The following is a 13452-nucleotide window of genomic DNA, read 5'->3' as shown; positions in this document are numbered from 1 at the left end:
AAACGGGTGACGGGCGCAGTGGCGTGGTGGTAAGACGTCGGCCTCGTAATCGAGAGGTCGGGAGTTCGAATCCCGGTCGCTGCCGCCTGGTGGGTTAAGAGTGGAGATTTTTCCGATCTCCCAGGTCAACTTATGTGCAGACCTGCTAGTGACTTAACCCCCTTCGTGTGTACACGCAAGCACAAGACCAAGTGCGCACGGAAAAGATCCTGTAATCCATGTCAGAGTTCGGTGGGTTATGGAAACACGAAAATACCCAGCATGCCTACTCAACGAAATCGGAGTGAAGCTGACTATGCTCTCAGAGTATAGTGTGGGGAACCCAAATGGGCAAACGAGCTCACACGTAACCAGAAAATTCTGGAACGCTGAAGAAGAAGAAGAAGGAAACGGGTACAGAATCTTGACTCTATTTCACTTCTCACTAGTTTCTGGAAAATTAAGTGTTTCTTTCGTTTTCGTTGACTGTGTAATTTGCCAGTACGCATCCGTGTCTGTCTGGATAATGAAATTGAAGAAGATCACTTGGGCAACCGCGCGTGGGACAAACGACAAACTTACGAGCGACTGACTGGCGGATGCATAGACACGGCAACAGTCCCTCCCGAATGGTTGCAGTGCATCCAAGCTTGTTCAGTAGTCAGTGTGCGCCTCGCGGCTTGAGGACTTGATTTTCTCAACAACTCAACTCCCAACGTTCCGCAATTTCGCTCAGCGCGCGCGTGTTTTCAAGCGGCCGTGTGGAGAGGACAGTGAGTATAGTTTGTTGGAGGTAGCGGAGGGAAGGAAGGCAGGAGGAGGACACTGGTTTGTTCGCTGCTGGACAGCGTTGTAGCGGAGGGACAGTGGAGAAAAAAGAAAAGGAAGGAATTCACGGAAGCTCATTCAGTCACTAGCGACTCCGCGAGCACGGACAGTCCACCGGCGGCAAAGTTGAGTTTTTGGGCCCAAAGCGAAAATAGCGTCACAGCAAACACACCGTCCGAACACCGGCCGGCTATCTGTCTGTTCAGTGGTCACTCCGTGGTAGTGGTGGTCAGAGAAGAATGTTTGCGGGATATGTCTTGTCAAAACAGTTTGGCGTTTGGGACGACTTCTGTGCCTATCAGCGGATGATGTTGACTGAACTTTGGTGAAAAAAGAAGTAAAAAGTAAAAGAAAAAAAAGCTGGAAAAAGAAGAAAAAAAGCTGGAAGAAGAAGATAAGAAGTTGGAATTCTTGTATTTGCTGTGCACCGCTCTTTGAATTGTTCACCGGACTTTTGTGAACAAGGAGTAAGAGAAGGAGGAGTTGTGTTATATTGTGCGGCGTTGTTTGATTTGAGTGACACATTTGGATTTGTTGTTGTGGTTGTGGCGTAAGGATTGCGTGTATCGTCGGTGGTGTTAATGTATGTGCACCTGTACAGGTGTGATGGAACGAGGATTATTATCGCGAGAGTGATGATTCAGGTAGGTTAATTTTGTGTGTGTTTAATTTATTTTATTTATATATTTAGTGAGTGAGAGAGCGTGTGCGCAAGTGATCGGTTAGTGAGTGAATGAGTGAGTGAGTGAGTGAGTGAGTGAGTTAGTTAGTTAGTTAGTTAGTTAGTAAGTACTTACGTTAGTTAGTCATTTTAATGGTAAGCTCATTAATGAGTATGGTAATTTGTTAGGTTTTTGTTTTGGTACAGTTGCGGTTTTGGTGTATAGATATTTTTATTTTTATTTGAAGAGGGGGGTGAGGGGGCATTTTTCATATGCAGATAGACTATAGAACCGCCCGCTGTAAAGTGTGTTTATTTGCATACATACACCAGGAGTGTAACAGAGTTTTTGTTTTTACCTTACAACCACGGACAGATTAATTTTATTCAAACTATTTTTTTTTTAGTTGTCATCAGTCTTGCTCTTTATCTTTGACTGTACCGCAATAGACAAAAACGTAAGAAGAAAGTCAATTGTGCTACTGCTAACGATCGAACGAGGGTGAGGCCGTATAGTTTCATTTCGAAACTAGATTCTAATTATCCGTAGAATCTTTAGTAAGGCACATTTTCACGGCACTGGAAAAAACGATAGAGACTATTTCACAACGTTGAAAGGAAGGATAATGACTTTTAACATCGACCCGGCCGAGGGCTGACATTTTGTGTGTTCGCGATACCGAACGACTTTGTCGATGTGTTTTTTTCATCTAGTTTTCTTGTGACTTTTCCCCTTTGTTTCTCCGCTTTTTCCCCGTTCTTATTTTCGCTTGAAAGGAACTGTGGACTGAGATCAATCGGCGATCCATTGAGAGTTGCAGCCTTTTTCCTGTAGGTAAATAGAATAGATACCCTTTCCATTTTTGCCCCTCCCATTTGTTCTGTTCGAGCTAATTTGTCTTTACCGTTGTTGTTTGTTGGTTGTGATGGTAATGGTAGTTGTTGGTGGTGGTTGTGGTGGTGGCGACTGATGGTGATGATAGAGGTGGGGGCAAGTTTATAGTTGTTTTTGTTGTTGCTGTTCTATTGGTATGTGCGTCTTGTCAGTTTTTACTGTTTTGAATGATGAGATTGGCGGTGTTCAGTCTTTGCGCTTATCCCCCCCCCCCCCCCCCCGCCCTCTCTCTCACTGCCATTACTTTGTTGATTAATGTATTTATTTACTTGTGTGTTTATTTGTTCCTTCTTGAATACCTAATTCAAGTTATTTATTTTTGTATTAACCACATACGACTTTGTCCACGCCGTCGGAGCATTCTCTCTCTCTAGCTCTTTCTCTCTCTCTCTCTCTCTCTCTCTCTCTCTCTCTCTCTCTCTCTCTCTCTCTCTCTCTCTCTCTCTCTAGCTCTCTCTCTCTCTCTCTAGCTCTCTTTCTCTCTTTCTCTCTCTCTCTCTCTCTCTCTAGCTCTCTTTCTCTCTTTCTCTCTCTCTCTCTCTCAGTCTTTCTCTCTCTCTCTCTCTCTCTCTCTCTCTCCCTCTCTCTGTCTCTCTCTCTCTCTCTCTCTCTCTCTCTCTCTCTCTCTCTCTCTCTCTCTCTCTCTCTCTCTCTCTCTCTCTCTCTCTCTCTCTCTCTCTCTCTCTCTCTCTCTCTCTCTCTACATAGTCCTGTAAATTGTTTTTCTGCCTTTTAAAAAAAATTTAGTTTCATGTTTATAAATCTTTTGTAAATGATTTACATTTGTATACATATGTATATATATACGATTAGAGTAGTCCCTCTCTGGGCGAGGGCTGGTTGAAAAGAAGCTAATTTGTATTGCTTATGCCACAACCCTCGTAAAATAAAATTTGATTTGATTTGATTTGATCTCTCTCTCTCTCTCTCTCTCTCTCTCTCTCTCTCTCTCTCTCTCTCTCTCTCTCTCTCTCTCTCTCTCTCTCTCTCTCTCTCTCTCTCTCTCTCTCTCTCTCTCTCTCTCTCTCTCTCTCTCTCTCTCTCTCTCTCTCTCTCGTTTCATGTGTGTGTTATAGTAGGGACTAGCTGTAAGAAAAGACCATATGGACCTAATGCTATCATCCCTCGGTAATAAAGTTTTCCGACGAGTTCGAGTTCTCTCTCTCTCTCTCTCGCTTTCTCTCTCTCTCTGCAAATTGTTTTTCGGAGTGTTCTCGATACCCAGTATCCCCCCTCCCACCGTCAGTCAGAGTCTCAATTTTTACTCCGGACAGAGGGAACATCCAATCACACGGGTTATTACAATCAACGTCAACTTTCTAATCAAACCAAGCGCGCTTTACGGCCGTAGACTATCTTGCAGCTCCTTTCAGCTCCCCGAAGACAATTCACCAAAAACGCATCGGCAACAAAACCAGAAAAGCGCACATGAAACCGCCACTCCTTTTATGCCCGCGCTATTCTTCCCTGGTGGACACTTTGATGGGCAGTCGGACAATTCGGAAAGATTTATCGGTTCCGAGAAGCGATCGTTTTCGTTCGGTTAGTGCTCAGATGTGGCCCCGTGCGTTATCAATAGCCTCGCGATTGAAGGAGTTTGTCTTCGCATGTTGGGTGTGCTTGATAGCCGTTCCCCCCTGGCCTGAAATATGGCTTTCGGACCGGATTCGAACTGTGAAGTGTGAGAAAGTGAATTGTTTCGTAAAGTAATGGCTTCTGTGGATCGTTGATACGCCTAGAATAACGGGATTTCAAATTGAAGTTTGATTTCAAGTGTGAGAAAGTGAACTGGTCCGTAAAGGAGTACTAGCTGCGTTGGGTATCTGACTGAACTGACTGTGACGTTTCACGGCGTATGTTGCAGTAGAGAGAGGAAGAGATTTTCCAAAGGTAGCTGACCTAAGTGCTCATGAGCTTCTTTTTTTATGTCTGTAAAGCAATGGGTGCTCTTGGCACTGGCCTGAAATATGATTTTTAAATGGTTCATACTAAAGCCTTCGAAATTATTGTTTTCGTAAAATGGTGGCTAACTGAAACCCGTGTAAGTTCTGATCTAGAATGTGGGTTTTGAATTACGGTTCAAACTGAAGTGTTAGGAAGTGGATTATTGTGTAAAGTAATTGCTAGCGCTAATGTGAATGAAAGCCTGAAATGAGTGGTAGCTTAGCATATGGCTTTTGAACGGATCCAATCCAAACCTGAGAAAGTGAATTGTTGTAATGAACACCGTGGATATATATAGCTGGCTGAGATGTGTACTTGTCTAGAACATTGGGTTAAAATGTTCGCAAGTGGATTATTTAGCAAAGGGACGGCTACTGTGGATAGATGGCTGAAATGTGCGCTTGCGTAGAGTAAACTATATGGATTTTAACCCGTTCGAAATGAAGTATTTGGAAGTGAATTACTTCGTAAAGTAATGCCTACTTTGGCTGGTTGAATAAAGCGTACATTTGAGTCGTATAAACTGCTGGAGTTAAGATACAAAAAACGCTCGAGAGGCGATGGGTATACGATGACTATTCGTAGGACCACTTCCAATAAAATAATGTGAAATAAAATGCTCGCAAGCAAATGGAACCGTAAATGGCTGCTGCGGATGGGATTTCCCGGGATAATAAACTGCCGGTACTATGAAGTGCAGACAGAAAATGAATGCTTGAGAGTCGTGGCAATGGGTACGTTGACTGGGGCGTACTTGTTTGGTTTCTGGTAGATTTCGAAGTGAAGTGTTCGCGAGCGAATGGCTCCGTAAGTTAATGGCACGGCTATACCGTTACTGCCCAAAGTGTCCATTGTTTCCTTGAGGTTGAGACGGCTGACTGCATTGTGTGACTCGAAAGGTTGCAGAAACTACATATAGACTCATCGAGCAGTGGGGTACATTGTATGGTTTCTAGTAGATTTTGAAGTAAAGTGTTCGCTAGCGAATTCTTGCATTTAAGTTAATGGCACGGCTGCCGTTACTGCCCAAAGTGCCCAACGTTAAGATGGCTGACTGAAATGTGAGGCTCGAAAGGTTGCAGACATTGTAGACACATCGGGCATTGGGTAATATGGTGACGGAAGTACCCCCCCAACACACACACACACACACACATACATACACACACAGTGTCTGTGTGTGTGTGTGGGCGTGTGTGTGTGTGTGTGTGTGTGTGTGTCGGTGTCGGTGTGTGTGTGCGTGTGTGCGTGCGTGCGTGCATGCGTGCATGCGTGCATGCGTGTCTGTGTCTGGGCGTGTCTGTTGCTGTCTTTCTGTGCATGCCTGTCTGTCTGCCTGTGTGTGCCTATGTTTGTCTGTGTGTTTGTGTCTACAAATCTGTAGTCTTCTGGTTCTGTCGTGTAGGTTGTGCAGGAGTTTGGCTTTCTTTTCTTTTGTTCCAAATATTTCTCTTGTGCGCTTTGCCGGACAAAAACTACCCGCACCTACTCGCATTTCAACGTGCTTTTTGACTTCCCTCTCTGCAGTTTCTCAGCCACTCTAAACATTATTCAATAATAAAGCAGTTGTTTCAAAATGTTTTTGTTATTCTATTATATCCTCTTATATGTCATCAATAATCCATTGAAAACTGAGTACATTTGCCGGTAACCCAGTCCGCGGGGAGATGTTTTGCATGTCGTTGTGACCTGCACCGGTTGACTTTTGCTCTTGCAGCCGGTGTATCAGTATGCTGCGGAAATATATATTGAATGACGCAAAATCAAACATGTCGAATTTAGAGAAAATGAAGCATATGAAGATGCAAGGGTTTGATCCTAAAAGCAGCTCTTCTTTTAGCCTTAAATATATGTTCAGTTTTCTTTGACATCGAAGTTATGAAGAAATGACCAGGCAAGGAAGCAGGTATGCCGTAAAAAGCAATCTAACTTTAACAACTAAAATAAAAGAAAACAACGCAACAACTACAACAGTATTGCAATAGCAGAGAACGCATGAGTGAAAAACAATGGAAGAGAAAACAACAACAACAAACAATCGCAAGGTAAAATGAGCAACGAAATAAGCTTAACAAGTATATTATTGTGCGTGTTTGCATGTACGTTCATCTCCAAAGCCATACTATCTACCTGTCCAAGGATAGACCAGTTGGTCTTACGAGGACGTACAACTCAGTTAGTAAGTCACGGTCATCTTTAGATTCTTTATTCTTGACAACATAGAGTAAGTCGCACAAAGCAATGAGTTTGTTGACACTGCAATTCTTATTCCAAAGCCATATATATATATATATATATATATATATATATATCTAAAGATATACATATCTAAATATGGTAAACGTTCTTGGCGCAGAATCATCCTGATACTGTTCACCTTTGAACAATACAAAATGTCTTGTACTGTAGTTGTTCCCAAATTAGTTCCCTACAACAGTTCCTCCGTCATCCCCCCCCCCCCCCCCCCAGCTCTCAATCACCACCACCGCCACCATGACCATCACCACCTCCGCTCCTCCAGCCTATGTTGCAAGCAGTGACCGAGAGGACAAGCTGAGCGTCAAGCGACAAGCCGAAAGGGCCTAGCGTCGAATTACGTCCCCTCCATGTCAACTGATTAATGCCCCTTTCCGGAAGCTCACCGGTAGCCATCTTGCATGGACGCCATTGGTGATCCACTTCTCGCGACAGGCGCGAAGATGACGCCGATTGTCGCACCTCAAGCCCAGACCCCAATCCGACAAACCTCGCGTGTAGATTAGCGTCAGGGAGGGTTGAGGTGATGACATTCATTCTTCGATTTCTCGATCCCTTTTCCCCTCCTGCCGAATTGCCTCGTGCAGCTTCTCTATATCTATTTATCCTGCCGAGCCGATCTATAGCGAAGCGTACTGCGTCTTCTCGCTCGAGCTGTTTCCTCGATGTAGGTTTTCCCTTCCTCGATTCTGTCTTGTCTTATTCTGTTGTGTTCGTGAGTTTTGTCTTTCTGTCATCTTTGCATGCTGAACTGTCTTTTTTTTCTCGGTCGTTGTTTCTTTCTTTCTCGTGTTTAAGTTATCCTGCGTGTTGACATCTTTTCGTTGCGATCTGACGTGTGACAAGCGTAGGTCTTCGTGATGTTTGATGCTGAATTGTCTTTCCTTTCTTTCTTTCTTTTTTTTCTTTTTTCTTTTCTTTCTTTCTTTCATTCTTTCTTTCTTTCTTTCTTTCTTTCTTTATTTCTGTTATGTGTTATTCTGCGTATTGGCATGCTTCCGCTGCTACCTGACATGTGTGAAGCGTAGCTCTAGGTCTTCTTGACGGCTCCTCGACAGATGTTTTCCTTTCCGCCTTGTGTTGTTGCGTTGTATTTGGACATTCTGTTTTGGTGTTGTCATCCATGCCGAATTGCTTAATTTTTTCTCTTCTTTTTCAAATTTATCCTGCATGTTGGTATAAGCTTTCCGCGGGTTTTGACGTGTGCAAAGCATTCCCGGTGGACTTCCCGCTGTTTCCTCGACAGAATACACACCCTGCACCCTTCCTTGTTCTGTCAATGTCATGCTGTCGTATTTCGTGCTGTTAACCTTACATGCTAAACTGCTTTTCCCGAAAATAACCTGCTTGATGGTTGCTTTTGCTTGCGACTATGTGTGTCAAGCGTTTGCCTTGACATACCCCCAACCTCCTACCTCAATCCCGCTTCAATGTTGTCCTGTCTTGTCGTGTCCGTGAATCTTTTCTTGTTGTTAACTGTACATGCTAAACTGCATTTTCTTGAAGTTATCTTGTATGCTAACAGCTTTGGGGAATGGGATGGTGTGTGTGTGTGGGGTGGGGGGAGGGGGGGTGGGAGGGGGCTTCCGCTGACGTGTGCAATGCATAATTGTGTCTTTTGGTTGTACACTTGATACACGTTGCCTCCCATTTTCTGCGTCTCTGTCCGTGAGTTCGTTCTTATATGGGCCAAATTTACATGCTAAACTAGTTTTTGCTGGAAGTAATCCCTCGTGTTGATAGGTTTTCGCTGCTATCTGTCCTGTTATCTTGCCATGTCTTGCTGTAATCTGTCGTGGGAATTTGTTAAGTTAAGCTGTGCCACGTCCTTCTTACAATGTGCCTCTTTGGCGCCGGCAAAAAATTGGAAGGGATTTATTTTTTTGTGGCCATTTCTCCAACTTGACGCCCATGAGTTGCCTTTTGTTGCCGGATCCTGGCAAATTGTGTTTGCTTCGAAAGAAAAAAGCTTAATCTCACCTCTGTCTCTGTCTCTTTCTCTGTCTCTGTCTCTCTCTCTCTCTCTCTAAATCTTCATTTCAAAAAACATTTTCATCACAACAACTTCCACCATCACCATCTCACCCATCGCCACCTTATCACTGGTTCAAAGAAAACGAACATACTATGAGACATATTCCTTCAATGTTCCGCAATCCTCCATACATGCGGTACAACCCATATTTTGACACATGTTTTCTTGGGCAAAAACCTATGTACTATCCCTACATCAGCATGCAACAAGGTCAACATGTGTTTGAAACTCTAGTTTGAATATTTGTTGCTCACGGCCAATCTTCTGACGGATTTTTGTATTATTGACATATAACTTAACTATAATTCAGTGATTGAAATTCTTTGAGAGAAGAAAAAGGACTTCATCACCACTTAAAGCTATTTCATATTGTGACATTGTTAACTAATCTAAAATTCAGTAATTGCAATTCTTTGAGAGAAGAAAAAGGACTTCATCATCAACTCAAAGCTATTGAAAATTGTGACATTGTTAACTTAACTAAAATTCAGTGATTGCAATTCTTTGAGAGAAGAAAAAGGACTTCATCATCAACCCAAAGCTATTGCATGTTGTGACATTGTTAACTTAACTAAAATTCAGTGATTGCAATTCTTTGAGAGAAGAAAAAGGACTTCATCACCAACTCAAAGCTATTGCATATTGTGACATTGTTGTTTATACTACAACATTAATTAATCTGTTATATTTGTATCTAGAATTGTGTTATGAACTATAATTGTTTATATTTCATTTGTACACATTTCAGCTTCCTCCATATTCCGTCATCGTAAATTTGTGTTAGGTTTCTAAACTAATCTTATGGCATCTTCAAATAATAATTGTCAAAATCATTGGCTTCTCAAAGAAGGACTCCATATCGGCCATTTAAACATTAACCATGCATATAACAAAATAACAGACATATTATCTTTACTTTCAAACAACGGTAACAACTTTCATATTTTTGGCTTTACGGAATCTCGACTATCTAACATCATACCTGATTCAGATATTTCCATTTCAGGTTATAATACATTACGAAGAGATTCTACAAAACACTTAGAAACTGGCTTGTTAGTTTATATTAACGAATCAATAATTTACAAGCGTCTTCAACATCTTGAAACACCTGGTGTTGAATGCATTTGGTTAGAAATAGGATTAAAAAGATCAGCACCAATCATTGTTGGTTTTTGCTACCGAAATCCAGCAGAAAAGGTTCACTGGTATGATGAATTCATGGATATGATGGATACAGTTTCAAATGAATCAAAAGAAATAATTCTTCTAGGAGATTTTAATATTGATCTTCTGAAACAAAATAAAACTTGGTTGGACACTATTAATCTATTAAATATACATCAAATGATCCAAAATCCAACAAGAGTTACTCCCAATTCTAAAACACTCATTGATCATATTTATGTTTCTGAAAAACGTCATATCAAAGAAACATGTGTACCCTTTTTTTTCTGTCAGTGACCACTTTCCCATTTGTATCACTTGGTCTCGTAAAGGGGTTAAAATTCCAAGGGTTGGTCACAAAACTATTACATATCGTTCATTCTCTCATTTCAGTGAAAGTGCATTTCTTTCTGATCTCAAAAATAGCCCACTTTCAAATACTTACAATTTTACAAATCCTGACGAAGCTTTAGAGTTTTGGACATCTATTTTCATTATCATTTACAATAAACATGCACCACTGAAAACACATCGAGTAAAGCAGACAGAAAAACCCAAATGGATCGACCAAGACATAGAAAATGCTGCAAATTACCGTGACTTCTTAAAACAACATGGTACCCACGAAGAGTACACACAACAAAGAAATAAAGTAAATTCCTTGAAACGAAAAAGTAAACAACATTATTTTCAACATCTCATTACATCTAAACACGATTCAAAATCTATTTGGAAAGCAATTAACCAACTCACAAACAAAGAAACTTCAACAAAATCTTCACAAATAATTGACATTTCTGCAGATACACTCAATGACCATTTCTCAAAAATTGCTGATAAAGTAATTTCTTGTGATCGGACACAGTCAAATAATTTAGAACATTTAAAGGAATACTGCAATTCAAAACAGATACATTTTCAGCATACACTGCCACCAATGACTATACTGGATGTTTACTCTCATCTTCAGCATTTAAAACAAACCGGAACACGTGACATAGATGGTCTGGATGCAAAAATTATAAAAATGGCAGCTCCAGTTATCACAGATACATTGACATTTATCTATAACCTTTGTATTGACAAAAGCTATTTTCCTAAACAATTCAAACAGGCTAAAGTGATTCCTCTCTTTAAATCAGGAGATACTACAAATCCTTCAAATTATAGACCAATATCAATTCTATCAATCCTTTCAAAGCCTCTTGAAAAACATATCAATAAACACATCCTTTCTCACTTTGAGAACAATAAATTGATCCATGATAATCAATCAGGTTTTAGACAAAAACACTCATGTCAAACAGCGCTTATTAGTTTAGTAGACCAATGGCTGACAAACATTAATAATAATCAGTTTTGTGCTGCTCTATTTGTTGACTTTGCTAAAGCTTTTGACCTAATTGACCATAAACTCCTTATCAAAAAGCTTGAGATTTATGGAATTGCAACAGATTCCATAAACATTTTAACATCTTTCCTGTCAGACAGACAGCAAAGTACTTATCTGAAACAATCATACTCTTGTAAGCAAACAGTAAGATTTGGAGTACCACAAGGTTCTATTCTTGGTCCATTACTATTTTCTATATATATAAACGACCTACCTCTATTTGTAAAATGCATGTGTGAACTATTTGCAGATGATACTACAATTCATTCTAGTCACCAAGATCTTAATAAACTAGCAAATATCCTCCAAGAAAACATTGAACGATTACTTGAATGGTCAGAACTAAACCATATGTCACTGAATCCAAATAAAACTAAATGCATGCTACTTACCACGAGGCAAAAAAGACAAAATCTAACATCTAAATTTCCGACATTGCTAATACGAAATCAAGATATTACCGAAGTTGATAGCCATAAAGTCTTGGGAATAATTATTGACAATAACCTGTCTTGGTCAAAACATGTAGATACACTTTGTAAAAACACATCCAAGAAAATATTTCAGTTATCAAAAATCAAACACTTTCTAGACCTTCGCACAAGAAAACTTTTTTTTCAGGCACATATTCAGTCAGCTATTGACTATGCGTCCACAGTGTGGGACTCTGCAAGTGCAAATACTTTGAAACACTTGGGCAGTTTACATAGAAGAGCTGTTAAATTAATTATTTTAAAAAATACATCTCTTTCCATGACTGATTATAAACGATTGCAAATTCTTCCTATCAAAGATAGATTTGCATATAACAAGGGTGTGATGATGCATAGAATTATGTCAGGGAATGCCCCTACACTCATTGCCTCAAATTTCAAAATAAATCATTATAGAAAATGTAACAAATTAATTACACCAACTCCAAGAATTGACCTGTACAAGTCGAGTCTATCATATTCTGGAGCAATTATGTGGAACGCCATTCCAAATATAATTAAATTACGAATTCATGAAACATCATTCAAGGAATATTACATGCTGTTTCTTTTACAAAACTTATAAAAACTATTATCAAGCAGCTGGCAAAATATAACTGTACTCTCTGATTATATTGAAAAACATGATTATATATAATTCATGAAGGATTTTTTTATTTTTATTTTTTATTTTTATACAAACACATATTTCCCTGTTATATATAATTTTCAAGCATTGCTAAAGAATCCTAATGCATCTTAAAATGTCTTATTGGTTGCTTGACATGTTAATTATGGTAAATATGTCATTTGTACTATTGTTAAACTTATGTTTTATTTCTTCTTGTTTGTTACCCCTCAATGGGCGAGGGCCGGATGAAAAGAAGCATGTATAGATTGCTTATTCTGTCACCCTCGTAAAATAAATTTCAATTCAATTCAATTCAATTCTCTCTCTCTCTCTCTCTCTCTCTCTCTCTCTCTCTCTCTCTCTCTCTCTCTCTCTCTCTCTCTCTCTCTCTCTCTCCCTCTCTCTCTGTCTCTCTCTCTCTCTCTCTGTCTCTCTCTTTCTCTCTCTTTCTCTCTCTTTCTCTCTCTCTCTCTCTCTCTCTCTCTCTCTCTCTCTCTCTCTTTTAATTTACAACAACGCACAAATTATGTAGGCGCGCACGTACACGCACACAGGCACACACGCACACAGGCACACACGCACACATGCACGCACACACGCACGCATGTACAACCGCACACACACACTCACACACACACACCCACACACACACACACATACACATACACGTGCACGCACGCACGCATGCACAACCACACACACACACACATATACGCACTCAGGCTCTCACAAACACACACACTCATCTTTGTCAGTCTGTTCTCTTCTCTATCTCTAGTTTGTTTCTCTGTATTATGCGTCTGTCTGTATGTCTCTATTCGCCCCCCCCCCCCCCCCCCTATTTCACAGACATATATCCCGCATATAGACCCGGTCACACACACAGTCCAAACCTCACCATATTTCCTATCTTAACGTCGCACGCGATAATAATGGGGTACTCATGTCCAACAATCTAACAATACGGCCTTTGGTCTTTTTAGACGGACGCATTACGTGGCAGGCTGTATGTTCTTCACATGTCAATTAGTGTGAGTGTAAAAGGAGAGTTTTTGTTGTTGTTGGTGTGTGTGTGAGTGTGTGTGTGTGTGTGTGTGTTTGTCAGTGTGTGTGTGTGTGCGTCAGTGTGTGTGTGTGTGTGTGCGTCAGTGTGTGTGTGTGTGTGTGCGTCAGTGTGTATGTGTGTGTGT

The 13452-nt window shown here is 40.6% G+C and overlaps 1 protein-coding gene across 1 annotated transcript in view; it reads left to right on the top strand.

The window, feature by feature from the left end:
• The first annotated feature begins 631 nt into the window (after window positions 1-631).
• Window positions 632-13452, top strand: part of LOC138967995 (protocadherin-9-like) — a 19456-nt gene continuing 6635 nt past the window's right edge. Inside the window, exon 1 of the mRNA XM_070340555.1 lies at window positions 632-1451. The gene's annotated coding sequence lies outside the window, so the exon portion shown is untranslated. The remainder of the gene's footprint in view (window positions 1452-13452) is intronic.

The sequence above is a fragment of the Littorina saxatilis genome, linkage group LG6 (genome assembly GCF_037325665.1).
Source record: "Littorina saxatilis isolate snail1 linkage group LG6, US_GU_Lsax_2.0, whole genome shotgun sequence".
In the NCBI taxonomy this organism is placed as follows: domain Eukaryota; kingdom Metazoa; phylum Mollusca; class Gastropoda; order Littorinimorpha; family Littorinidae; genus Littorina; species Littorina saxatilis.
Note: the sequence above shows the minus strand (reverse complement) of the source record. Positions and strands in the feature narration are given on the sequence as shown.